Consider the following 25163-nt stretch of genomic DNA (forward strand, 5'->3'; position numbering starts at 1 on the left):
TTTTTAAGTGGTGGAAGTTGAGAACAGAAAGTGAATTTAGGCATCATAGTTAATGTAGAAAGTATCCAGCACATGGAATTATGTCATGAGGAGCCATCAGGCTGATGATCAATTAAATTATATTCCAAGGGACAAGAAAGAGGCCTAGACAGTAAGTGAACAAATACACACTGAGTATAAACAGAAGACAAAAAGCAAAAGCATCTCCTTTTATCTGGTTTATATGCTTCTCTTTTCCTTCTTAGCTGTTTCTAGTCATTTTATCTATTTATTTATTTCATGGAAAGATTGTGTGATAGCTGAACATGCTCTGCTAATACTCTACAAGAATAAAACCAAAAGTAGCAACGTACTTTGAAAAAGCAGAGAGCACAGAATAATACCACCAATGAACGAATGCTACAAGATACCTGAGTCCACCTTTTAGAAAAGCTCTGCTAGTATGAGAATAGTACCTCTTCCCTTTGTTTTCCAGGAAAATTGCCACGAACACGTAACCAGCTTGATTATACTCATTGACAGTGAACTTTAATAATTGTGCCTATTGTCCCTGTAGAATATTTCTGGATACTAGACATTAATATTTTGCTTTTCTATGAAGATTTTAGAAACTTGCCAGGAGAGCCAAGATTCTAACCACTGTGCAGAAGTGCATACTGAGTTGTTGTTGCAATATATCACTCAAGAACAGCTGACAGACCAAGTATTATGTGCAGAGGCTATGTGGCTGCGCAATTAGACTCAGGATGGCTGTGGTCTCTGCGAAGGGAATGGAATGTTCATCAGAAAAAAAAAAGAAAAAAAAAGATGAAAATTAGCAGCAGAATTACTCGTGGTTGAGGAGTTCTCCAGCTATGGCTGTGATTTATACACTATTCTTTACATAGCTTGGCTAGTCAGTCCCCTTCACTTTCACTGAAGAATACATCACTGAGCAAGTGGTTTTATGTAACAGTTTCTAATATAGTTATTTTGCTTTGTAAATTCAGGAATCACTGTGTTCAAACTGTTCCTCTTGGAATACTGAAAGCAAACTTGAAATGTCCCACAGTTCTAATTCTTCGTGTAACTGTGACCTTGTCTTCAAGCCCTGAAATACAAGGTAATTTAAGCTAGAAGTGGCTCCAAGAGAAAAATAAAGACTGAAACAAGAATACATTAATTCAAGTGACATTTAGGTCAGTACAATCTTTGCTTCACTCAGAAGAAACCAATTTGAAGTCCAAGAAAGCAATAAACTTGAATGGCAAAAGGCAGCTCCAAGCTAGCACTATGAAAGGAAAGAGAGAAATCATTGCACTAGAGTTTTTGTTTCTTTTAATTCCAAGTAACAGATGGAGGACAGAAAAGCTTGTAAAATTATTTATTTATTTATTTTTCACACAATAGGTACCTTAGTCTGGTGTTGCAGCATGGACCGTTAGCACGTTTTTTTGTCGTTAAGTGGCCCAAGTGGAATTATCTTCTGATACTGAGGGGTTACATTTAATTTACATAGATCACAACCTCACATCTGAAGCTCATTTTCATAGGCAAAATCAGAACCTGTTAACTTGCATTCTCTTGTTTCTCAACAGGTTAATTTGCTTAGCTGGAGACAGCTCGCCCATCCTGATATGGTACCTGCACAAATAGAAAGAAAGTAATGAAAGAATTCCTGTGGTTTGGGTCAGTAAATAAAACAAAGTCTTTCTGGTGATTGTGGTTTCTGCACTTAACAATGTGCTGTCTATCCTTGCTATTGCAGATCTTATTTAAGTCTTATATAAACTAAACCCTATTTCTCAAAGGTATATATACATACTTTCACTTAGCTAAATGGCTGTGAAGATGGCGGAATTCACAGAACATTTTGGCATTGAACCAAAACGTGGTATTATGTCCATAGCAGATCTGGCCAGGTACTGTAACTAGATCGTGGATTTCAAGCTGTCACACACAATTATTTCTGGCAGCACGTTTGTACAATATGTACACCTGTAACTTTCTCCACTCTTAAATGGGTGGAAGTATTCAGAAATGCCTTTCAGTGGAGATTGTTTCTGAGAGATCTCCTGGTGAGAGAACAGTAGAAGAATATGGGAATGACCACAAAACTGTGTTACGAATATTTGCATTTTGGATTCCTGGAACTGAACCTGTGTCACTGTGAGTTCAAACCACTGCAAAGCTTACTTGTATTATTTTTACTAATTTCTTCCTAAGAAGGACTGGCCAATTTGATTTTCACTCCAGTTAATTACTCCCAGATGTTTTAGATTTTTATTCAAAACGGCAGGTAAACATGCAAACAGGTACCTCTGCTTCTTTTCTTGCAGTATCAGTCAGTAGTCACCAAACAAGACATTGCAAGCCTAATCATAAAGGGTATGTGAAATTTAAGCTTTGAACAGATTCTCTTACTATAATGAAGAAAATAGCCTCCTCACTTTTCTTTGTGCTAGAATTATAGCACAAGGAAGATAAAGGCATCATATTGAATAAAATGTCTACGCAAGTTAATTTTGCAAAAGTAGACATGAGGTATTTCAAGAAAGTGAGAACAAGAAAGGAAATGGATTCTTAGGAAAATTTTAAATGCAACAGCTAGTTACGCAAGTGCAATGGAATTTCTTTGAGAATGGATATTTGTAGCTGTATGCTCCTTCATAAAAGTAGAGACTCAGGTAGAAAACATGCAACTATGTAAAGGTATTCTGTGTCCCAATATTCATACTCTTTGTTGCAAAATAACAGCTGATAATTCCCATAGCCTCATTTTATCAGGGACAATGAAATTAAAGTTTGGCTCAAACCAATTAAAACCCAACATTTTTAGTCTCTGTCTTTAGATTTAGCATCCATAATACATCTTTAAGCACTTTAAATGCAATAGACTTTTAAGTCACTGAGCCACTACATCTCCTAATGACCTGGGCAGGATTTGGATGCACTAAACACTTAAAAAGTGAATTTGATGAGGGTGCTCTGATGTTGTTCTAATTTTGAAAGTTTACGAAATTTCTATCTGTTGATCTTTAGGTAACAGAACCAACTTCAAAAGAGGAAATCCAGATTCCACTGAGACAAGGTTTACATTTCAGTATTGTAGTCACCAAGTATCCTTCCAATGAATTAATAGTTAACATGCTACAGATTGTCATCCACTGGAAACTTTGCAAAGACAAACATTTCATTCTTTGGAAAAGTGATGAAAAATGAAACTACCTTTCCTAGTACAGAAAAGAAAAAAATAATAATCTACATCAAAAATGTTGAAAGCAAATCAAACAAAGAATGCACTGTGCTAAGGGACATGAATCAATGTACATTCTGCAAAAAATGCTTAGATAATAGAAGACACCCTTGGATTCCGACAATTGAGCCTTTGTTTCCAAAGCAAGAAGAATCAACTTGGATTTATATTTTTGAGTGGGTTTGTTTGATCTGAGTGCAGAGGCAATGACAGTCACTGAGAATACGTGAGATCTTTAATTTTAGCTGACAGGTTTTAGTCCTGGGTAAGATTTCTAACTCAAAGTACAGCACCAAATCTTAAAATAGAAGTGCAAAATAATTAGAGTCATCTGCAAAATACCTATGTATATGCTTAACTCAAAGGATATGTGTAGTTTTGCTTAAACACTTGGCTAGGTTACATCTTATTTCAAATGTAAATAAGTTCAATGTTAATAACACTTCTCATAAGGAGGATTAGAAAACAGAGAAGATACAGTCTTACTCAAATACAATACTTCACAATTCATCACATGAAGCCTTCATGGCAATGTAGGAAGTTCTTACTCTATTGCATTGGTCCCCAGGTGCTGCCATGTGTACTAGCATTAGCTGTGCAAAGTTTTATGGCTGCAGTTCCACATTTTCCTTACCTTTTCCAAAGATGAATCTTTACGTGTCACTCCCACCTCTCTGCTTCAAATAGAGCACAAACACCATAAGAAGCAGTTGCTTGTTTAAATTCTGGAAACCTGGAACAGGTTAAAATGTACACAGCAGAACTGGAGGCAACCAGATACTTCAAAATCTGAGGCCCAGATTCAGGAAAGCATTTAAACTAAGCGTGGCTTTAAACACGCTAAGATTAAGCATATTCAGAAGTACTGCTTTCATGAACAGCAATTCAATTAGACAAGTGTTTTTTCTAACTGAGGCTGAGATCTGCTAAGTGTTGACAATAGTGATGAATATTTGTCTCTTGCTGATTTACTACACAACACTTTTTCAGCTACTATTGTCAGAAGGAGCTCCAAAATTGGAGGAGGAGAAAGAAAACGAAAAAGGAAAGATGATTCTTCCCACAGTTATTATGAAAAAAAAAAAAAAAGTAGCTTAATCCTGTAATATCTGAATCTGCTGGTTTTAACTTTCTGTGACTTAAGCAACATCTAACTTCACTGATTTCCGTGTGATCTTAAAGATCTATATTATGAAATAAGGATTATGTTATGGATCGGCAAACCTCAAAAGTTTCAAAATTACAGAACAGATTTGGGTAGGAATTCAAACTGTGCAACAACAAATAATTTCAAACCTCTGGTTTATAAACCATGATTTTCTTTCTGCTAGCAACTCACAAGATTTACAGAGCTATCTCTCCAGTTCACATGAATCTAAAGTGGTGGGTAAGATACCAGAGAGCAGATTTCCATCTCTTCTTGTGAGAGACTATACTGTTAACAAACAAGGTTTTGCACTATACATGGTTTTGGGGTTTTGCTCTTTCAGTTTCTTGAGTGATAAGCAGCCGTGAGAAGAAATTTGTTGCCTATTAACACAAGTGTGGCTGCATGCAGAATACAGAAATGAGCCAGGCGCCTCCACACTCACATTTATGTGAAAAAGCAACAGTTTCTCATGGAAGAATATAGGTAACTTATGAACCAAAGCACCAACTTTCTGGCTTGTCATGTTGGAGCTCATGCTCGCAGATGTTCTGCCCTCCAGAGCATTCAGACCCCCAGCAGAGTAAGGCAGCAGTCCTAGCCCTGCCCAGTTTCCGCTGTGTGTCTCAAAGAGCAACCACACCTATGTTAATACTATATGACTTTGTTAGGCCTAGAGAGGAAGAGCGGAGAGTGCGAGCTTTTTGACTCAGAGATGGTCTCAGCGTAACAAAGATGAAACACACTCAGTAGGCAAGCTGGGAAACCTTGCAGGCTAGTGCTGCTGAACTGGGCTGACCAGTTTGGATTCCACAGGAATGATCTGGTCACATTCAGGAACTTTGCAGAAAAAAGATGGCTATAAGTCATAGTCTGCATTTAAAACTTTTGCTAGCATAGCTGCTTCAGTGAGAGGATACAATCTTGGCAGGCATAAATAACAACAACAATAAAATTCCCATGTACCTCAGGCACTGGAATCCAATTACTGTTACACAACATTATCTGGTCCAAGCACTTTTCTTTATGGGATGTTTTAGTTTCTCAGTCTTACTGGTTTGTAGTAATGCTGGCAAACTTCAGAGAGTCAACCTATTCTGAGGCAAAACAAAAAATACAGATATAAATATATTTTGAGGTAAGTGTTCTTACAAGGACTGATAAATTTTGGTCTTTCCTGGGCTGAAGAAAATAGAATTATTTACTTGTTCTACAGCTAAATTTTTCCTCTCCCCTTAGTCTCCGCCTTTTTTCTGGAAGTTCTGCTGCTCACCAAAAGAAGCTGCAGAGGCGACAAGCTAACATTTGTTTACTGTGGATCTCCCTTTGAAGAGTGATTACAACAACATCATTCTGCATATCCGGAGGGTGGATTTCTTATCTCCCTGAAGGAGAAGGAGAACAATCACATATTTGATAAGTTCAAACAAAAGCGCACACAATTATAGGAAGTGAAATGTTTGCTAAAAGAGGGCAGTTTATACAAAACACATTTTTATAACCTCATATATATATTTGTTTCACGACAGCTTTCAAGAACAACGTTCCATAACTCTGCAGTATCTCTATTTCGTGGAGGCACATGAAATATTTTCCATTTGAAAATTGACACTTAAGGGAAAACATTCTGGAGAAAAGAGTCATCACAATAACTCTGCTCAGTGGCTACTTTCACCCCACCTATCTTGCATTCTAAGGGAACGAGGTGTAGATGAATTTGTATAGGCTGCATTTCCACCTGCAGGAACAGCTGTGAGAAGTGTGCGGGCAGGAGGGGCACTCGCTTCCATCACAGCTCCCACAGAGACCTGCTGTTCTGCAGGGAGGCAGTGTCCATCCCAGGCACCCTGATCTGCCTTCTGCTAATGCCCCAGAGCAGCAAATGTGCCAAGGAGTAAAAGTTGTGGAAGCTGAATTTTCCTGACACAAAGGGCTAGGGTCACGTGGCTGCAGGTACGTAGAGGCACTGCTGACAAATGCACTCATGTATTTAGGGCATCATATTCCAAAAGCAGAGTCCTTTACCAAAGTCATCCACCTCTAAAAAGATGTTCACAGAAGTGGTTCTGTTCAATGCATAGGTGACAATCACAGAATCGGTTCCCATGAGCTGTATCATACTAAATAAAAACATACAGCAGCAAAATGCCAGGAGTGCATGGGGCCAGTGATATGAGTGTGTTTGGATTACAGGGGAAGAGAGGAATTTCCTCCTGATGCAAGAAGAAATAAGCAGCCTTTTTGTCCATGTCCATTTTATAGTGTGTGTATGTGGTTTTGTTTTTTTATTAAATCAACTTTGGAACATCTTACTAGAAATATCACTCTGTTTCTAAAGAAATCTTTAAAAAATATCACTAGTTTGATCAAATTCTATGAGAATTTTCTCCAGGAGGTCATCACCGGTAAAATTACCAATTGCCAGGAATATATGAAGTGAACAGTGAAAGCAGGTGTAGAGGACCAGCAATGAAGAATGGGAACATTTTGCTTGAAAGCCAAACAAAGTGCTGAACAGCAATAAAGCAGACTGAGCAGATGCTCAGCACCCAAACTGTCAAATACTGGAAGAAAAAAAAAAAAAAAAAAGATCAAAATGAAAATCTCAGGTCACTATATTTCCAGAAAAGATTATTGTTATTTGCCATCTCTAATCAGGTCAGAGAAGAAAAAAAGCCTCTGCAGTTGACAATGCTAAATAATCATTCAATACATGAGTATAGATCTCATATAGTTTTCACATAATGTTTCTGTTGGAAAATTTGATAGAACATATGATATACTAAAAAAACTTAAGTATCATAATGAGAGAAATGTTAAGTCTATCACCTAAGTGTAAGACAAATCCATGAAGTGTTCTGAATTTATTTTTAAAGGCAATTTTCCAGCCTGAAAATCCAGATTCCAGGGCGAGTGAGAAACATTTTCAGGACCAGATTGTAATGTTTATATACAAAAGAATGCTAATAAAGTTAGAGATATGCATAATACACAGCATCTCAGCACAGTGTATTTATACCACTGTTATAGTGGTATAAAGACACTTTAAGCATGTAGAGATAAATCTAGTCAAAACGGCGAATAAGTTACACAGGGCTTACTTAGACCTGTATAACTTTAGATCTGCATTAAAGGCTTGCTTGTGTTTAGACTTCAGAATAGAAAAAAGGTTGATAACATCATTTGTTCAGTCAACACAAAAAGAATGTATACCACAAACTTTGTTCAGCCTCCACTACCACTGCTCTTTCATTACTGACAAGGACTTGGGCCGTTTCAGAATGAACAATAATCACACGTCCTGCCCATACCTGATCACTAAGACCTGATACACAGGAGATGGTGAAGTTAACCTGAGGATCCTGGCCAGATTCTCTACTGGGAAATAGCTCTATAATACTGCCTCCTGAAGTGTTCCCCACATCTTCTGTCATGCTATTGCTGTCCCACGGAAAAGTGGATTACTGTTTCATGTAAAGCCGGTCTTATGTACGCACATATGTATAACGAAAGATTTGTAAAGTTACCTAAGACCCAATACACATATCATTAGTAATATTATACTGCTTTAGGAGAATAGCTCAGAGAAAGGTTTTGCAGATAAAAGCTCCCATTAAGACGACAGCCAAAGTAGTACATATTTAAAATAAGGCTTTCAATCCTGTAAAAGCTACTCTCAAAACTGTAACTACATGTAGGTTTACCATGATGAATATGTGCTTAGAACAAAGTATGTGCAGAAGGGTTTGAAAGCATGCCGATTATGTTTCTGTAAATAGAAATGGGAATTGCCTCCTTCCTGCTTGGAATATATAAAGCATTCATTGCAATCAGTATGCACCATTCACACTATCAACAGGATTATTACCTTAGTATTACACCACACGAAAAAAAGATTTTAACAGCTTTTGTCCCTGACCCTAAAGATTTGTGTGCCCATGAAAACCATCCTTACACGTTCACTGAACCAGGACCAAAAAAAACTAGTTTAGAAACAAATATTTCTTTTGCTGAAAAATTTTCACTTCTCTTTTTGATGTAATGCACAAGTGATTTCTACAGAAATGTTAATGCTGGGATTCAATCCGATATTAGGAAAAACTTCTTTACCGAAAGGGTTGTTAGGCATTGGAATGGGCTGCCCAGGGAAGCAGTTGAGTGACTGTCCCTGGAGGTCTTTAAAAGACGTTTAGATGTAGAGCTTAGTGATATGGTTTAGTGAAGGACTTGTTAGTGTTAGGTCAGAGGTTGGACTAGGTGATCTTGGAGGTCTCTTCCAGCCTAGACGATTCTGTGATTGGCAAAAAAAAGTCTTTGACTTCCAGATACGTAAATTAAGGTTCTGAGCTCATTAGAAGATTCATGAAGTATGTTGCATTTTAAGGCAAGTATACTTATTTTGTTCAAAGTCATGCACAACTATCTGAAACAGAGGCACCTTTCTTTACTAATTTATGCAGCGTAACTGGGAAACAGTACACAGAAATATATTTCCTTCTTATATACTTAAATTAGTTTTTGTCCCTCAGCTCCAAAAGTATTTTCACTTCAAGTGTTCAAAGTTAATTATTTATGTTTGGTTTCCTGCAAATAAGATGCTGCTGCTTTTCCCAGAAAGGATAAAGAATTCTCTTCAGCTGCCTTTTGTTATGCAAGATTCTGCAATCCCCCTCTGCAGGAAAATGTAACATTGACTTCTGCAAAATATAGTTGTATGGAGTTTTGAAGAGAACACAAGCCAGTAAACTCACCCAGAAATTACATATGCTCATTTTTTCCTTTCTTAGACAAGGTCTCCAACAACAGGAGCTTTGGCATTCAGGAGGCTGTTAGAATAAATTAAGGGACAGAAAGTGTCATCTGGTTAACACTCTTAAGTAAAAGCAAAAGCAGAGCCACAGACATGAAAGAGATCACAGATATCCTACTATTTATGATGTGATTGTAAAGTGTAAATTGTACTGGGATCTTAAGGCAATACATGTTAATTACCCTCAGCAGATCTCTGATGTTATAAAAGTAATTGCTATGAACTTCTCTGTATTGCTGATAACTATACCTATTGCAGCTTGGTTTGTTTGTTTTAAATTGCAACAGGAACTCTCAACAATATAATTCTGTAGAAATATATTTTTTGAAAAGTTTAAAACATTGGAACATATCCAATAGACCTTTAGCTCTGTTCGTCAAAAGAAGACAGCAGACTTGCTGGGGCAAAAGTCCACAGCTGTGTGCATTAGGTTTGACCCCATGCTACCACCATTGCAGTTTTTTGTCTAAGATGCCAGAAGAGGAAGAACAGGCCAATAGTCCATCATCAAGAGCACTTAAGCCTGGAAAATATGGATAAACAAAAATTCACATCTTGTTTTTGTGCTTATAAGCAAGCTCTCAGCTGCATAGTTAAGGTATATATAGTTGGCTGCATACCTATAAAAGTGGGAATAATTGCTTAAGAGCACCTAAACCCCTGACATGCAGAAATTTACGCTGTGTGCCAACTGTGCTTATTTACAAGACTCACAGAATGAGTAAGTTACCCCAAAGCACATCCTATTCCCCATGTCCTTAGGAGTAGGTCAAAAATCCTCCCATCCCTGCAGAAGATCTAGTTTGGCAGTGGTTAGAGACAGTTTGGCTCAGGTACAAAAGACTTACTGATTTTTTCCTAACATAATGAACACCTGAACATATGCAAAAAATGTATAAATAAACTAATCTTATCACATTTTTCAGAAAGCACTAGAAAGACGGAGTTGATAAGCTTCACTATTATGCAAATAAAGAATGGCTCAAAGGAATGAAAATGGAGGCTTTGGAAAACAGGAGTGATTAGTTTTAAGGTAAAACTTCACCATTAACTGTTATCTACTATCTAGCAAGTCATCCTGTGACTGGTACCCACCACCTACCAAGTAGTCCTACAGCTAAGATGAAATGCCTTTCTATTACTGCTAGGTTTAGACAGAGATATTCTGTGAATTCTCTGGATACCTTGTGGAAGACATCTTTTTTTCAATAACGAATAGTTATGACCTCATCCATCCTAAGTACATGTTTCAGAAGGACAGAAGTAGTAACAGAAATGGACTTGAGATACCTAAAAAAAAAAAAAAAAAAAAACGGAGAGAAAGATATATCCTAGTTAGACCAAAGGCACAGAAAAAGTTAGAATGTATTTAAAATTTCTCATTGAAGAACAAGAGGAAGCAAATCAACTTTAACTATATTACAGGCAAGAGTGCCACTGACATATTCTGAATTTAACCTGTACAGCAAGATCTTTCAAAGCAGAGAACTCTGTTGAAAAAGGAGCAGATATTAAAAGATCTTTGTCATATGCAGAGGTACATAAATTCAAATCAAACACAGAACAAATCTCTGCAATATTGCATGAAACAAGATGAGCTTGTGGCAGCTCAGACAGTTCTGAGAATATTTAGGCGACCCAGTTCCAAACAAAACAATTTATTGGAATAAAGCAAATAGATATACCCAATACCGTCAGACTGATAGCCACATTTAAGATGAAGGATTCCCCAAACTTTTCTGCCCAGTCCTGCCACCCAAGCAGTTTGGCTAACCAGAAAAGGACATCACATTCTTCTTTGCAAATGCAATTAAGTTGTATGAATCTAAGGAGAGTATTGCTTTTAAACAATGAAGTCAGCCAATAAATCTTAGCTGTCTGATTCTTCTAGGACTGTAGCCTCAGTCCATGTCTCTAAATAAATGAGGATGTTGACCATGAACTCCTGGGAGTTTTAGAGCCAATAATAGTCCTTCTACAGAGTAATTCTGCTGATTTTCCTCACATTACTTTTAGCTTACCCCGGCATGAGAGGAATACCCACCCCACAGGCTATATATATTACCACCGGTGTGAACAGCAATCTGCTTATGGATTTTCAAATACTTGCTGGCCCCAAGCCACAACCACAAGAGACAAGAGTTTCATAAGTAATCATAGCTCCTCCTCTCCTGTCACTCACTGCAATTAGGAAAGAAATTGATTCTAATGTATATAACAATTAAACAAGCTCAGTTGTATTAATTATTTACCCTATAATATTCAATCCATTTCTTCTTGTTACTCCTTTTTAATTACAGCAAATCATGTTCTAACTCTGTGTTTTTAAATGAATGAACCCATATGAACACTTGGTCCTGTACTTTTTCTAACTGTTTGTTAATAGCTAAGCCATTCAGTATGGGACTGCAGCACCCTCAGGATTCCTAAGAAAAGTATGAGTCATCCCATCATCACTCACAGGAGAGCTGTATGGCTGGGTTATTACTGCCACCTAGTTTTCAGTTTTTATTATTATTATCTAGACTTTTGCACTTTCTGTGATAAAAAGATATATACATGTAACCAGAAAACTTTCATTCTAGTCATATATGATACTTACCCAGTAATGTGTTTAAACAGTACAAAATTATGCAGTAAGCACTTAATGAATGAATCTACATGCATCTATACACAATAATTGTGTCTAGATGTAATGCCTCACTTGCAATACATATTAAAGGTTCATAATTACCAGTCCCAAACCTAAACACATTGTGAAAACCCAGCTCACAAGTTTGCTATGCAGGGTCAAAAACAAAACCCCAGCTTGCAGCACCATAGAAGTTTGCAAAAATGTAGATCTAAAGCTGATCTTTTCCAGCTGATGGTGTATCTAATAGATTTTATTTCATATGGGCGTTTTCCATTGCAATTGAGAAATAAATCTTTCCCACTTTATACAGGTGCTTTACCATCTTGCAAAAAAGCACTACAATATAAGGGGCCTCAGTGAGATACCATGTATTTTTCATTTTAAAAAGTAGACAGAGAACCTTTATGTAGGGATAGTGTTTTTAGACCTAGATATGAACTAGAAGCTTACCAATAAAAGGTAGCAAAATGTGGAGACAATTAACACAATTTTTGACATATAATATAAAAATCCATTTCAAGGTCTGAGAACAGACCTGATACAAATAGCATGGCAAAAATTAGGCCATTTCATTGTGTTTGTGCATAATAATCTTGCCCAAAAGCTGTTCAATAGGTCTTATAAAAGAGCCCGAGTTCTCCTTCACGGAAGCTAAAGGTTTGTGATTTTTCATGGCAGTAGGAGCAAGTACTGATGTTGTTAGTCTTTATTTTTACCAAAAGAGCTGTAATGATTGAAAGTAAAACAAGATGTTTGTGAATTTCAAGCATGATGCAATCTGAGGAATTTCACATGCTGGATGGGTTGACAAGGCACGATTCTGAAGTAGGCTTTTTAAGACAAAACTGAGACATCTATATTAACACAGGTTGAGAGGCCACAGATGTCTCCAAACACTCTCCCTTTTTTTAAATTGTTATTGAAAGACGAAATTCTATTTGAACTCAGATCCCAGGCCCCTGGGCTTGAAAAACATATTGTGCACCCCCCACAGTGCTCAGGTTAAGTCCATTCAAGCTATTTCATGCAGCTACAGTATGGATCACACTCAGTTTTTCTTTTTTCCCCTAACAGGTTTGTTTCTGGTCATAAATTCTCAATCAGTGGGCAAGCCACATTGTACAATTTAGTAAATAGTGTAGTTAAAACATGTTTAAAGTCAAAAGAAAAAGGATCCGACAATGGAGCATTGTTCCCGTCTGCAGAACTGAAGTGTACCTTCTTTGATTCAGTAACCTTGCTGCACTTTGGTATGAAATTGCCCCTTTTTCCATCAAACTTGCATTTAAAGTGCCTCATTAGCATGTCTCACTGGATCTGTAACGATTCTGCTAACCCAACACTCGCTTCAGTCAAGCCACCATGGTTTTTCTATCTGTTTAACATCTAAAACTCCTTGACAAAGTTCCTTTTAAAATTTACTCCTTTTGTTTCTCTGTGGTTTTTCTGCAAAGATCTTTAAACTTCGATGTACTCCAAGATGACTCCTGAACAAAAATCATGTCTAGCCCAGCTAGTAAATCTAGCCTCCATTCAATGGGATTAAATAAGTGCTTCACGGCTATTGTAGAAGCCTCTAAAAAGGATCTTGCATCTTTAAGAGTTTCCTACAATAAATTAAACACATCTCATCCATTGTAAAAGAAAAAAAATAGAGACTTGATCCAGCACAGGGGAGCCACTATAGACCCACAGTGATGCCATACTTCAAGTACCAAAACACCCACAGATTACAAAGCCTAAATTTACAGCAACAGGAATGGAAGCAGAATTTTAATAATTTTATTTCTCCAGGAATTTAGCCTTGGGCTTCATGTCAGTAAAACATGGCCAACAAAACAAAAATATACATAATAGATTAAAAATAATGGTATGGGTTATTAAAAAGGAGCATGGTAGGATTTTAGCTTGGATTTGCATTACCTCAAACAGCTAATTCCTATTTCTTTCTTAATATGGAAGATCTCAGCCCCAGCGTTCAGATTCATTACAGCATCTGAGCACTGCTTAAATACAGGCACATGATCCTACAGTAATCCTACAGACATAGTGAGACTATCGCCCTGCTTAAAGTTAAGCTTGTGTTTAAACGCAAATCCAACATACTCATCCAAACCTCTCAATCTCTCTGCACACTTCTGAACCAGAAAGGAGCAATCTTAAGCACTTTTAAGCAAGAGTTGATTGAAAATCAATTGGTGCAAAAAAATTATGTGCAGGAAGTTATGCTAAAAAAGACTATGTGAATTTACCTTAAGGTCCTGGAGGCTGGTAAAATACTACAAACCACTGCTTCATCAGTGTGGATCTAACTTAAATGAACAACCCTTCCATTCAATGGCCTCCATATGATGTACCTGAAAATCATTCTCACTTGATGACTGGTGAATGGTTTACCTGAAGAGAAAAGCCATTTCAAAGACATGATCAGAACATAAACACACACAAAAAATGACAGCACAGCTGGTCACCAGTTTAACAGACTTTGCTGTAGCGAAGAATGTGCTCGATACATTTGGAAATATCTTTTAATTCTTATATGAAAACAAAGAGCTTCATTGTATTCATTCCAGTAATTTGTACTGCCATTATCCATGCTGCTGAAGTTTGATATTTTCTACTGTAGTTGTGATTAACCTCTTGGGTACCTGTACTTTACATCATCAATATGCTTCCCTTAGAAGAAAAAGAAAAAATGCTAAACAAAGACTTTAAATATATTGACCATGTATTATCTAAGTGCCTGGCTTCTCATAACTGTTATGTTACCAAATTCAAAGTTCAGATCTAAAAACAAATGCTCAGAACCCAGTGCAATTGAGGAGTGCCTGTTCCATTGTGGGGCGGGGGGGGAAGAGGAAAAAAAGAAAAAGCACTTGTTTCTTTGTTATCTTTTAACATTTGGTCTCCATTATCAAAATGGACACTTGCAATAAGAATCTTGTTTGCCCCAGTTTATGTCACATATCAAATGATAACAACAGGCACACAAAAGGGATCTTCATGAATCTTACCGATTGGCAGCTGCACGTCAACAAAAGCAGCCTAGCTAGCAATTTCATTATTTCTATATCTAGTAGAAAAAATTCATAAAACTTAGTACTCAAGTACAATTTTTTTGGTAAAAAACACCTGTAGAAGCCTCAATCCATTTGAAAATTTCAAACACTATCAACTAATAGAAAGTAGCACACTGTTATATTAAAAGTACATCATTTTCTGGATTGATATTGGTTTAATTATTTAGTTCTCAATATTATTATGGACATGTTAATACTAAGACTGCTTATACTACTGTTGTTATTTTTAGATATAGTAAAGGGTAGGAAATAGCAAAATAGTCATGTGTCTGCTCCCCATAATAGCGCAAAACCAGCAAGCCAATCTGGCAGCTTCTGCATCAGGAGATGAGCACATGTGAGACAACAGCAGCTGGTGGAAGGCTCCTTCATCTCAACGGCATTGGTCACAATCCCTCTTTTTCCCTCACCCCATTAACAACGTGAGATAATGCTCACTTCAGTTTTATCTGTGCTGCTGAGAAGCCGTGAAATCCCTATATACAAAAACAGCAAGCACAGCCTATTCTAGGGATGCTTGGCATATAAAAATTACATTACCCTTCCAGAAAGTGCAGTGCAGAAAGTTACACCATTCATTGTAGGCATCTCAGAGCGTATCCCAGAAATTAACCTAGGGATCCAGAGTTTGCTACTGCTCATTTTCTAGGACTAAAAAGAGCAGCTGTAACACTGCACTTTTTTGTTCAGACAGCCACTCCCCAGGTCAGATCTACTTATAGAAGAAAGAAGTGTAACCCAACAAGTTCAAATTTTAACTTGACACCAGAGGGCTAATTAAACATGGAATATATTAGCTATATACTCTGTATCCTGAGCATAAGTGCAGTGTAAGCAATGGAAGAATACAGAGCGATTTCCTTGTTAGCAGCTATTAAAGACGACTGAAACAAAGAGCGTTGAGTTCAGTAGCCAAGAAAATGGGGAAGCACAGAAGGAAGTTCTGCTTGTATAAACCAGACAGAAGAGAAGATTGCTATCTCCTCTCCCCAGTCCCTCTTGCTTTAACCTATCGTAATTTACTAATATTATTATCCAGGCATTAAGGTAAACTCTCTTTGCTTTATGCTTTCCTGGTGTATGTGGCGTGCTCCTGCTGTCCCTGAGGTCTGTCAATGTTCCAGCTAAGCTCAAAGCAGAAACAGACATATTTGGTTCCTTTTTCTGGCCCTCAAGCTGGACAGAGTTTGCAGAGCTGGGATTTATGGCACAAGTTTGTGACCCTGTGCTGTGCCGTCACTCTTGTGACTCTAGTTGCCCAAGTTTTCCCCTTGTGGGCATTCTACTTCTGTACTGGCCAGGCTGCCTCCATCTGTTGTCTCTGATATTTAGGCTGGAAGGGCAGGGACCATCTTTTTGCTGTGTTTGTAAGGCAGTGAGCAGAAAGCAATCCTGTACTTGCCTAAGATGTGAAGTCCTGTGATGCTACACCGAAAATTGTAATAACAGAGCAAGGAATTGCCATATGCAATTAACAAAGCATTTTCTTCATGGCTAAATATCAGTTTGCCATGTTTCGCAGAGTAGGAAAAAGGGGGAGAATGAAATGTGTCTGACTGAACTTAACCACACATCAACCCCAGAAGACCTACCATCTAGGCTGTCTGTATAGGTAATCAGGGGAGCTAAGTCTTTCTAAGGAATGATTCCCATTATCCAACAACACATGTCTAAGGTATTGATATGTTGTTATATTTTAGGTAATACTGATCCTTTGGAAATGATTCCGTCACCTTCTTACCATTCATAGCGTTACAATATTAGAATACGAGTCCAGACCTTTAAATCATGAATCTTGTGAATCAGCTATGCAAGCTACAGAGCCTCTTTCCAACACAGTGGCCTGCTCTTCATCCTTCGGCTCTATCTCTGTTACTGTTCTCACCCCTGTTCAACACAGACCTTGCATACTCTTCTGCAGTTAATCCTGCTCACAAGGTTAGCTGTCAAAAGAAATAATGGCTCTACCTCATTTAGCAGAAAATAAAAATTGTGCTTTCTGTAGTATGGCCAGACACCACAGTTTACCATCCTGACCTGAAGACAGACTCTGTTCCTTCTGGCAATCTCTTACAGCAATTACCAACAGAACAAAGTAATGGGAAATGGCTCACTTTTTTTTTTTTTTTTTGATTATTTATTCCACCGGGTATGTCAAGGACAAGATTTCCTGCTCTTGCCTTTTTATAGCTGATAACTTATGTGGCCACAAATTCTGCAAAGGAGAAGGAAATGCAAACCTGTTTGCCAAAAGAAAACCTGCATGATTAAAAAAAAGGAAAAAAAAAAAGAAAAAGTGAAAAAAGAATAAAATAGAGAGGAACTTGATGCCTCATAAGAACAGAAGGCTAAAGACACCAGGAAATTTGCAAACCTTCCACTGCCCATTTTCTTTTGCTGCAATTAAGGGTCAAATTCTGTGTGTTGCAGTAAATCTGTCAGTTCAGAGCCCAACTGCACAAATTACAGCTAGAACAAGGGAGAAAAATACTAAAACATGGGCAATTGTTTTTGGTTTCAAAACCAAAAAAGATGAATCAAATCCTGGTTTTTCATTTCTTCATTTCTAAGCCTGATTTCTTCCAGTCTCAGCCAGAAATGATTTCAAAGGACTTGGTACAAAATTACAGAAGCCACTCAGCAAAACTCATCTTCGGTACGGGCCTAACTTGCTGAAAGTCCCAGAACGTAAAATGTTCATTTAGTCATACACCTAAAAGGGGCTACCTTTTCTTTCTATTCCTTTCTATTGTTCCACTGCCTTTTTCTTACTTCAATCACTAACCATCCCCATCACATTCATAAGAGTCATTTATTAGCAATAATTATTGCTACAAGAAAATCTTTCTTTTGCAGCTGTATGTGCATCTGATCTGATCAGTCAAAGAAAATAATTACTGCAGAATGCTTCATCTGCATGTGTTCCATACTATTTTCTGATTCCACTTGCTAAACTACTCTTAAAAATGATTGAGAAGTCCTTTGGGCAGGGAAACAGACTTTGTATCTTTTCCACATAGCACTTGTAATAATGTGGGTGCTGTAGAAAAAATGCCAATTGTATTTCCCTTATTTTAAGACAGCTTTGGAAATTATACACCAGAAAGAACAGGAAATCCCACTCCTGAAATGCAGCTGTCACTGTGGTAGAATACAGCTTCAGCAAACACAGGACACAACATTTTAGGACAGAAGTAAAAGAAAAACAGAACAACTGACATAAAAATGGAGAAGGATTAATAGGTAAGAAGAATTCATTAATAAAACTGAAATTCACTACTGACATACTAACTCCTGAGGAAAAAAATGAGCAATACAGGGACTAAATGCAATGTCTGAACCTTAGGCAGGAAAAACAAATCATTTTTTAATAGGATACCCATATGTAAAAACATATATAAAACATGTTTCTCTCACCCTTTGAGTTTGTCACTTAATTATCAATTCAGCTAATAAACCAGAAGGTGGGATCTCTCCGTATATTCATTTTGGTCCTTATTGTGCTTGGGACACCCCCCTAATTTCACACCAGATCTATACATTCAGTAAAAAAGCTAAGTTAAACGTAGGTGAGAATTCTGTAGAAAGAGTATTAAAAGTATAGCCAAGCATACATAAAGCTATTCAAGTGCTATTTTATGACCCGATAAAGAAAGTTATGTTTTAGCCTAAACTAAATTATGTTTTAGCCCTGAACAAACAGACTGATCAGGCAACCACATCTTTCAGTTTTGGGTCATGGATTTGATGTAGCCAAACCAGATTGCTAGTGAGCAAATGTTGCTCCCAACTGACAATTCTTCACTGATCTACTTTAAAAAAGTTGGAAGCTTCAGTTTTCTTCCCAACAGACAGGTGTTCCCCACGACACAAAAAACTAACCCATCATTACGTTTGGTTGCTAACTGGAATCCTTATGGATAGTCTAAAAGGAAGACAATGGGTGGAAATGACATGGAAACTTAATGACTCTTAGTCCCACAGATGGTCACTCTAGCTTGTAACTCCAGGAAATTGTCTAAAACTTTGTTATTCAATTAGAACCAAAAACCTAGAAAATCTCAATATGGTAGTGAAAAGTAAATTAGACATGAATTTGCCACGTGATGAAGTGCAGAAAAAAGGACAAAGACTTTTCAATACTTACCCAGGCAGGAAGAAGCAGGAAGCAGGCATTTTATCACACACAGTGCAGGGATTTAATAGTCTCCCACCACAGGGCTGTAATGCAGTAAATTTGGAATTTTGTATTCACTTTTCATATATTTCATCACCAACAAAATCTTGGCATGCTGGAAATTGTTCAGAGAAGTGCAATAAAAATCATACAGAAGCTGGCTTGATATGAGAGGTTGCAGTAACTAAATTTTGACCCAGTAAATTCCTAATTATTTACAAGTTTACATTATATCCCTACCTTTTGAAACATCCGCAGTTGTGACTGCATCTTCTCATATGCCGAGTAAAATCACTGAGGATAAATATATTTAACACAGATAAATCGCATTCATGTGTCAAATACTGACATGACAATGAGATATTTGAAATAGTAGTGGTATCTCCCTCGGGAACAAAGTATACCAACAATCAAGACAAACTTTTCTAAACCATGTTCATGATTAAACAGTCCAATCTCAGTTTCAGGAAAGACTGAAGAGCCCAGAATCACATTTACAAAGATTTTGCAGTACTGGTTACTTAGCTGTCATCAATTTTAGTGGGTTAAAAACTAGCAGTTATTGGGTATTTGGACATCTGACATTATCAAGAAATTCCTAACTCCCAGTATATTCAATAGGATCTAAGCACCCAACTTCTGAAAATGCTGGTAAATGCCCAGTAAGCATTTCTGAAATATTTCATAATATTGTTACAGACTTGTATTGACAAGGAATAGATCTACCATTCTGAGACCATTCCTAACATCTTTTATTCGGTCAGAAAAAGACACATACAAAGAGACAATTGATTTTACCGCTGTCATGTTAACCTCTTAAAAACAGAAAGTAGACACTTGGTGAACTAGAAAGAAACAAAAAACTTCTTAATCAGACACAGTAGAATTATTGCTATATAAAAGGGGAGAGATGAAGAAAAAAAGGTTTTGTTCATCCATTTTTCAGAAGAAAGGATCCTGCTTGTCTTAGTGAATTTGAAAGATATTCCTGCTCATTAGGCTTCAGACATATTCCTCTGAGGTGTTTCCATCTTTGTTGCTAAAGTCTGCTTCCTGAGAGAGACAGATTTAAATTTAAACTCAATATGCTGGACAACCTTTTTATTTTCCATGGTGTCATTGTTTTTGTTCTGCACTTTAAGCTGTCTGACCTGAAATTAGCAATTTATCATACTGCCCAGTTAAGAGAAAAAAAAAAGAAAAAGTGACTGTACAATGGAAAATGTTGCTGAGGGTCACTTCTGTTGCCAAGCTGTATCTAAAATCATTTCTTGATGCAGGTCCAGCCCATTTTATTTTTATCTCTTTCATAACAAAAGAGAAACAACTTGGCAGAAGTCTACTAACAATTGGTAAAATGACAGAATAGCTAGCTACCAGGTACTAGAATACCTGGCAAAACGTACGAGTGTTCCCAGAAATAACTAACTTTAGCATGTAAATAAAATTACAACTTAGACGTAGCACTGTCATATGCTGAGTGCTTTTAATATCAATCTCTGATGTTGTGTCTGCTTATGCGAGGCTCAGATGTGGACAAATGCAAATCAAAGAGTGATACTGTTCTTTGCTGATGGAGTAGAGAATTTGCAATTACCTCAATTTGCAGGTCACAGTAAGGGTCACAGTCAGGAGGTGAAGGAAGTTCTGAGACATGGTAACAAAGTAAACAGTAAAATTGGTTGTCTTCTCTAAAGAAGTGATACCTCAAAAGCAGCATTAAGAACATTTCCCTCGGCATTCATTAGGCGCAGACCTGCGCAGAGACAGAAGCATGCAAAATGGCAAATGGGTATATATGCCCAGAACTGATCCGTTAGATATGACTTATGCCATCATGGGATGAATGCTTCCAGACACCAGTCCAGAAATGGACCAGAATTTTGCCTGCCCCAAACCAGGTTGGCTGCCAAGAGCCTTGGTTGACTTTTCTCGAGGCTGCTAGCCTCGTCAGAACTGTCAGAGCTATCCCGATCCCTGGCAACATTTTGGATCTGCATCCATTTTCTCCTTATGGGTACAAATCAGTATAGACAAAATAGTTTCCCAAGAGAACAGGGAGAAGAAAAAAAAAAAAAAAAGAAGAAAAAGAAGAGGAGGAGGGAGGGTGACAATACCTTTCAGCTAAGATCTCTGAAGTTAGCGTTGCGCTTGACAGCAAGGTTGTTTCTAGCAAGTTCAAGAGGCCACAGACCAATTTATTTTATCCAGTAGTTTTTCTTCCAGAGCCTAAGAAAGCAAAGTTCTTTTGATACAACAACAGCTTAAGGTGTATATTGTATGTTTTCTTATCATCACTTTGCACATTCCATATCTATCCATATCTCCCCTCCTCAACATTTCCTTTCAAGAAGAATTACTCTGCTTTGACTTCCCCCACATTCTCAGATTTTATACATTAGTTTCTAATTTTTCATACTGTTACTAAGAGAAGCACATATTTGACTCAGTCAGTAGTAACTGTATATTTAAGTGCCTTCATGTTTCAAGAGTCGAAATATTTATCAAAGTATTCACATCAACACACAACATACCCACAATTACTTTCACACAATACATACATTTCTACATGCACGACAGTGAAATTTACACATAGGATTGCATGATCTTTGTCAATATGACTTCATTAGAGTGTTTTACCATCTTTTCTATATGAAGTGAGTTAATACATACTAATCCAGGCTTATTTGAACAATTCTCTTGCTAGGCCCACATATCTTGAAGAACCACAGTTTCTAAATTCACAGCTGAAAGAGATTAAATTCCTTTCCTCCTTTAACAAATCTTTATCTATTGCCTTCCACTTCATTGTAAAGAGGGGTATACCAGTAAAAAAAAAAAAAATAAAAAAATATGCATTTCAAGACCAGTAATAGTTTGTAATAGTTTTAAGGTATGGAATGGAAGACTGTCTTCAAAATAGAAAAGCAAACATCTAGTTGGTTAGCCTTGTACATATAGCACAAGCACCTGACTTCATCTGTATAGTGGAAGCCACACTTAGCCAAAATGCTTTGAAGTCAATTTCTCCTGTAGCTGGTCTTTAGTCTGTAGATCCAGGCTGTTAGCAAAAGACCAACTAGCTTGGCAAGTAGAGTGACAGAAGAATAAAAGAACTTTTTATTCTATTTATTTATTTTAAAAGTTTTAAAGTTCTTGAACTAAACAGTTCTCAAAGAGCTGTTCTCAAAATATGCCATGCGATAAAACAGAACACAGTAACAAGCTGAGGAATTGAACTGGAATGTTTGGAGCATCGTGAATAATGTATCACATATATAAGACCTTAATTTCATCCTAGTAAACTCTGTATATCACACAAAGGTATCCAGACTTTTACACATGCATACAAACATGCACACACATAAATACAAAGGGAGAGGCATATAGAAGAATTTTTATGATCTGAAAATGTATTTCCAGGAAATATATGTACAAAGAACCAGGACCCAAGCAAGGGACAGCAAAGAAACAGATAAGGAAGAATAGTGTGATGTGGGAAAAACAAGAGCAGTTCAGACAAAACCCTAGGCAAGTGCACACAGTGGAGCAGAAGGAAGGACATAGATGATGCCTAGCTCACCGCAGAGTGCAGTGCAACCATCTGGAGGAGCTCTAACTGAGTCAATAGTTCACAAGTAGCCTCCTTTGGTAAATTTGCTCAGGCACAGTGTCCCACTGATGCAAGAGCTACCTTTGTGAGTGGTTTCTGTAGAGTATTTCCACCACATTCCAGAGGGAAAACTGATAGGCATGTGTTTGAGCTGTCCTGAAGTGAAAGCAAGAGGTTCAGTATAATGTATGGGGAAGAGTTCAAAGTCACATTTAATCCTTGTTTGTTCAGCACATTTGGTGAAATACACTATTTATGCTTTATCATTATTTTGATAATCTGCCTTATTGAACAAATGCTATGACAAATGGACTGTACCTGCTCCTATTTTTCTATCATTGCAAATCAAATTTGCGTCTAACTCCACCAGTTACCAATGTGACCTCTATGTCACTATGTCTAAAGTACAGCCTAAAAACTAATGCTATCAATAAAAACAAAACAAGTTACCTGCATTTAACAGTTAATGCCCAGACACAGAAAATTGATTATAGGTTATTAGTAGACCAGATAGATAGATACAATTGTTTTTTCATTTAACACAAATAGATCACGGCCAGAGATGGAAGTATTTCATTTCATTTTCACTGAATCTATTACATAAAGTAAACAATAATATTTTAAGTCCTAGTCAATTAATCCATTTTTTGCCTAGAAATTAGTAATTAACTTTTTTGTGACCAACTGCAATAGGAAATTTATGAGGGGCAAAGGCCACCTTGGAAACACAAGGTCTAATGTAGGTACCAATACTGTACTAGAGGTATTTTTCATCCTGCAAAATGTAATTTATTATTATTCCCCTTTCCAAACTAAAAAGGAACGGAAAGAATTTAGGCCCCTAAAATTATATCTGACTTTTTTTAGTCCACAAACTGCCTTCAGCTTATTCTTACCCTCACTCTTCCTCTGTCACAACCATCATTTGTGTGATCACTTCACACTCAGAGACCACAAATCATAGGCGCACTGTTTCAGCTTCAAAATAGGGAGAAACCAAGAGGCAATTTTTCCTCTCAGTTCTAACGAAGGTCCTAATGTTACCCTGATTCAAGGAAACACTTTATTTTAAACCTGACATCACATATATGGTTAGGTGCTGTGTATACCATGTGGAAACAAAGGTTCAAGAACAATTCAATCCACAGTAACAAAATGAAGGCTGTTCAGTTACCTGCGCTGACTGTGAGAAGATCAGTCTTCCCGTGACACAAGTTCACATTGGTAACTTTACAGTGCGTATTGACCAAATAGTTTCCCCAGACATGAATTTCAGAGCTTTCAAAGGATTGTGGGCATGGAAAAATATGTTCCATTTGGGAGTGTATCCTGTCTGTGCCACAGTGCATGGAATAGCAGATGCTTTTTATACGTCTACATCTAGACCAAAGCATTCACATCCAGCAAGTGCGACCACTGGCATCAATAGGGTTGTTCTAAGTTGCTCCAAAAGAAGAGGTGTCTGAATATTTTTCACAGGTATTTGAACAGAGTAAACTATGATCTCATACAAAAATAGCATTAAGAAAAAGCTAAGTGACAACCATACATGTAGCTCAGAAAAAAACCTCCCTTCAACCAAGGCAACTTCTTTAGCTCTCAGAGTTACCTGCAAGGTCAGCTTCAGTAAGCTGAAAAGTACGTGTACAATAGCAAGAATTTTGCAAGCCTTTTCTGTTAAGTACAGTAGTGCACTTGGAAGATTCATGTGTCAGACATTCCCTGTTTGCACTGTCTGTGCTCTCAATAGCTTTGATTCATGTATTACAGGATTTGTACAAAATCCAACTGTTGGAAGCAGAGTGAAATTTATACATTAAACCTCTTCTGTGTGCTAAAACTCTTCTCCAAAAAAGTTATGGCAGCCCAGAAAAATGGACTGGCAGGAATTTGCCAAGTGTATATATGACTAAATTTCAGGGCTTTGTATAAGTGTGTGATGTGTCATAAGGCTCACCAATGTCAACACATCTGCAGTCAGGATAATATTCCCCTGAGCTCTCTGTCCTTGTTAGATACAGTTGTAATGGCCTGATACTAAGCAAACTCCAGATTTACCAAATGTATTAAGTCTTTATGCAGAATGCTTGGCAGGGATCAGAGCATGGTACATGTTAACAATTATTATTATCAGTTATCCAAGTGTTCTAGGCAAATAACAAGATTTGAGATAAAATCCTGATTCTTTTAAAGACTGGAATTGTTTTCACTGGGTTTGACAGAGATGAGATTTCACTCCTGATCTCTGTCTTAAAAAATCAGCTAAACAAGCAGTAGACAGCACAATGCTGGGAGCATGAGAAGAGATGATAGCAAAGCCAGAGACAGGACTACATGATTATGCAAACTTAATATGAAACATTACTATGCCTTTTCAAAGCAAAGAAAATAATGACCAAATACAGAAAAAGTGAAATAAAGTGTGACTGAATTATATTATTCCTTTTTCATAAAAGGGAAAACAAA

General features: G+C 37.2%; 1 long non-coding RNA gene across 9 annotated transcripts in view; it reads right to left on the reverse strand.

Moving 5' to 3' along the window:
• Window positions 1-997: 997 nt before the first annotated feature.
• Window positions 998-25163, reverse strand: part of LOC106040969 (uncharacterized) — a 58875-nt gene continuing 34709 nt past the window's right edge. For 3 of the 9 annotated variants that reach the window (XR_010831647.1, XR_010831641.1, XR_010831648.1), the window contains 10 exons: window positions 21202-21313; window positions 20682-20840; window positions 19055-19199; window positions 14080-14224; window positions 10377-10482; window positions 9134-9208; window positions 5588-5767; window positions 5349-5479; window positions 3870-3968; window positions 1000-1623 (listed from right to left, as the gene is read on the reverse strand). This is a non-coding gene — a long non-coding RNA (uncharacterized lncRNA). Of the gene's footprint in view, window positions 1624-3869; window positions 3969-5348; window positions 5480-5587; window positions 5768-9133; window positions 9209-9553; window positions 10483-14079; window positions 14225-16686; window positions 17123-19054; window positions 19200-20681; window positions 20841-21201; window positions 21314-22667; window positions 22854-25163 lie in introns of all 9 variants that reach the window. The other 6 variants (XR_010831646.1, XR_010831642.1, XR_010831643.1 and 3 more) reach the window with 6 other exon arrangements.

This window comes from Anser cygnoides, chromosome 5 (assembly GCF_040182565.1).
Source record: "Anser cygnoides isolate HZ-2024a breed goose chromosome 5, Taihu_goose_T2T_genome, whole genome shotgun sequence".
Taxonomy (NCBI): domain Eukaryota; kingdom Metazoa; phylum Chordata; class Aves; order Anseriformes; family Anatidae; genus Anser; species Anser cygnoides.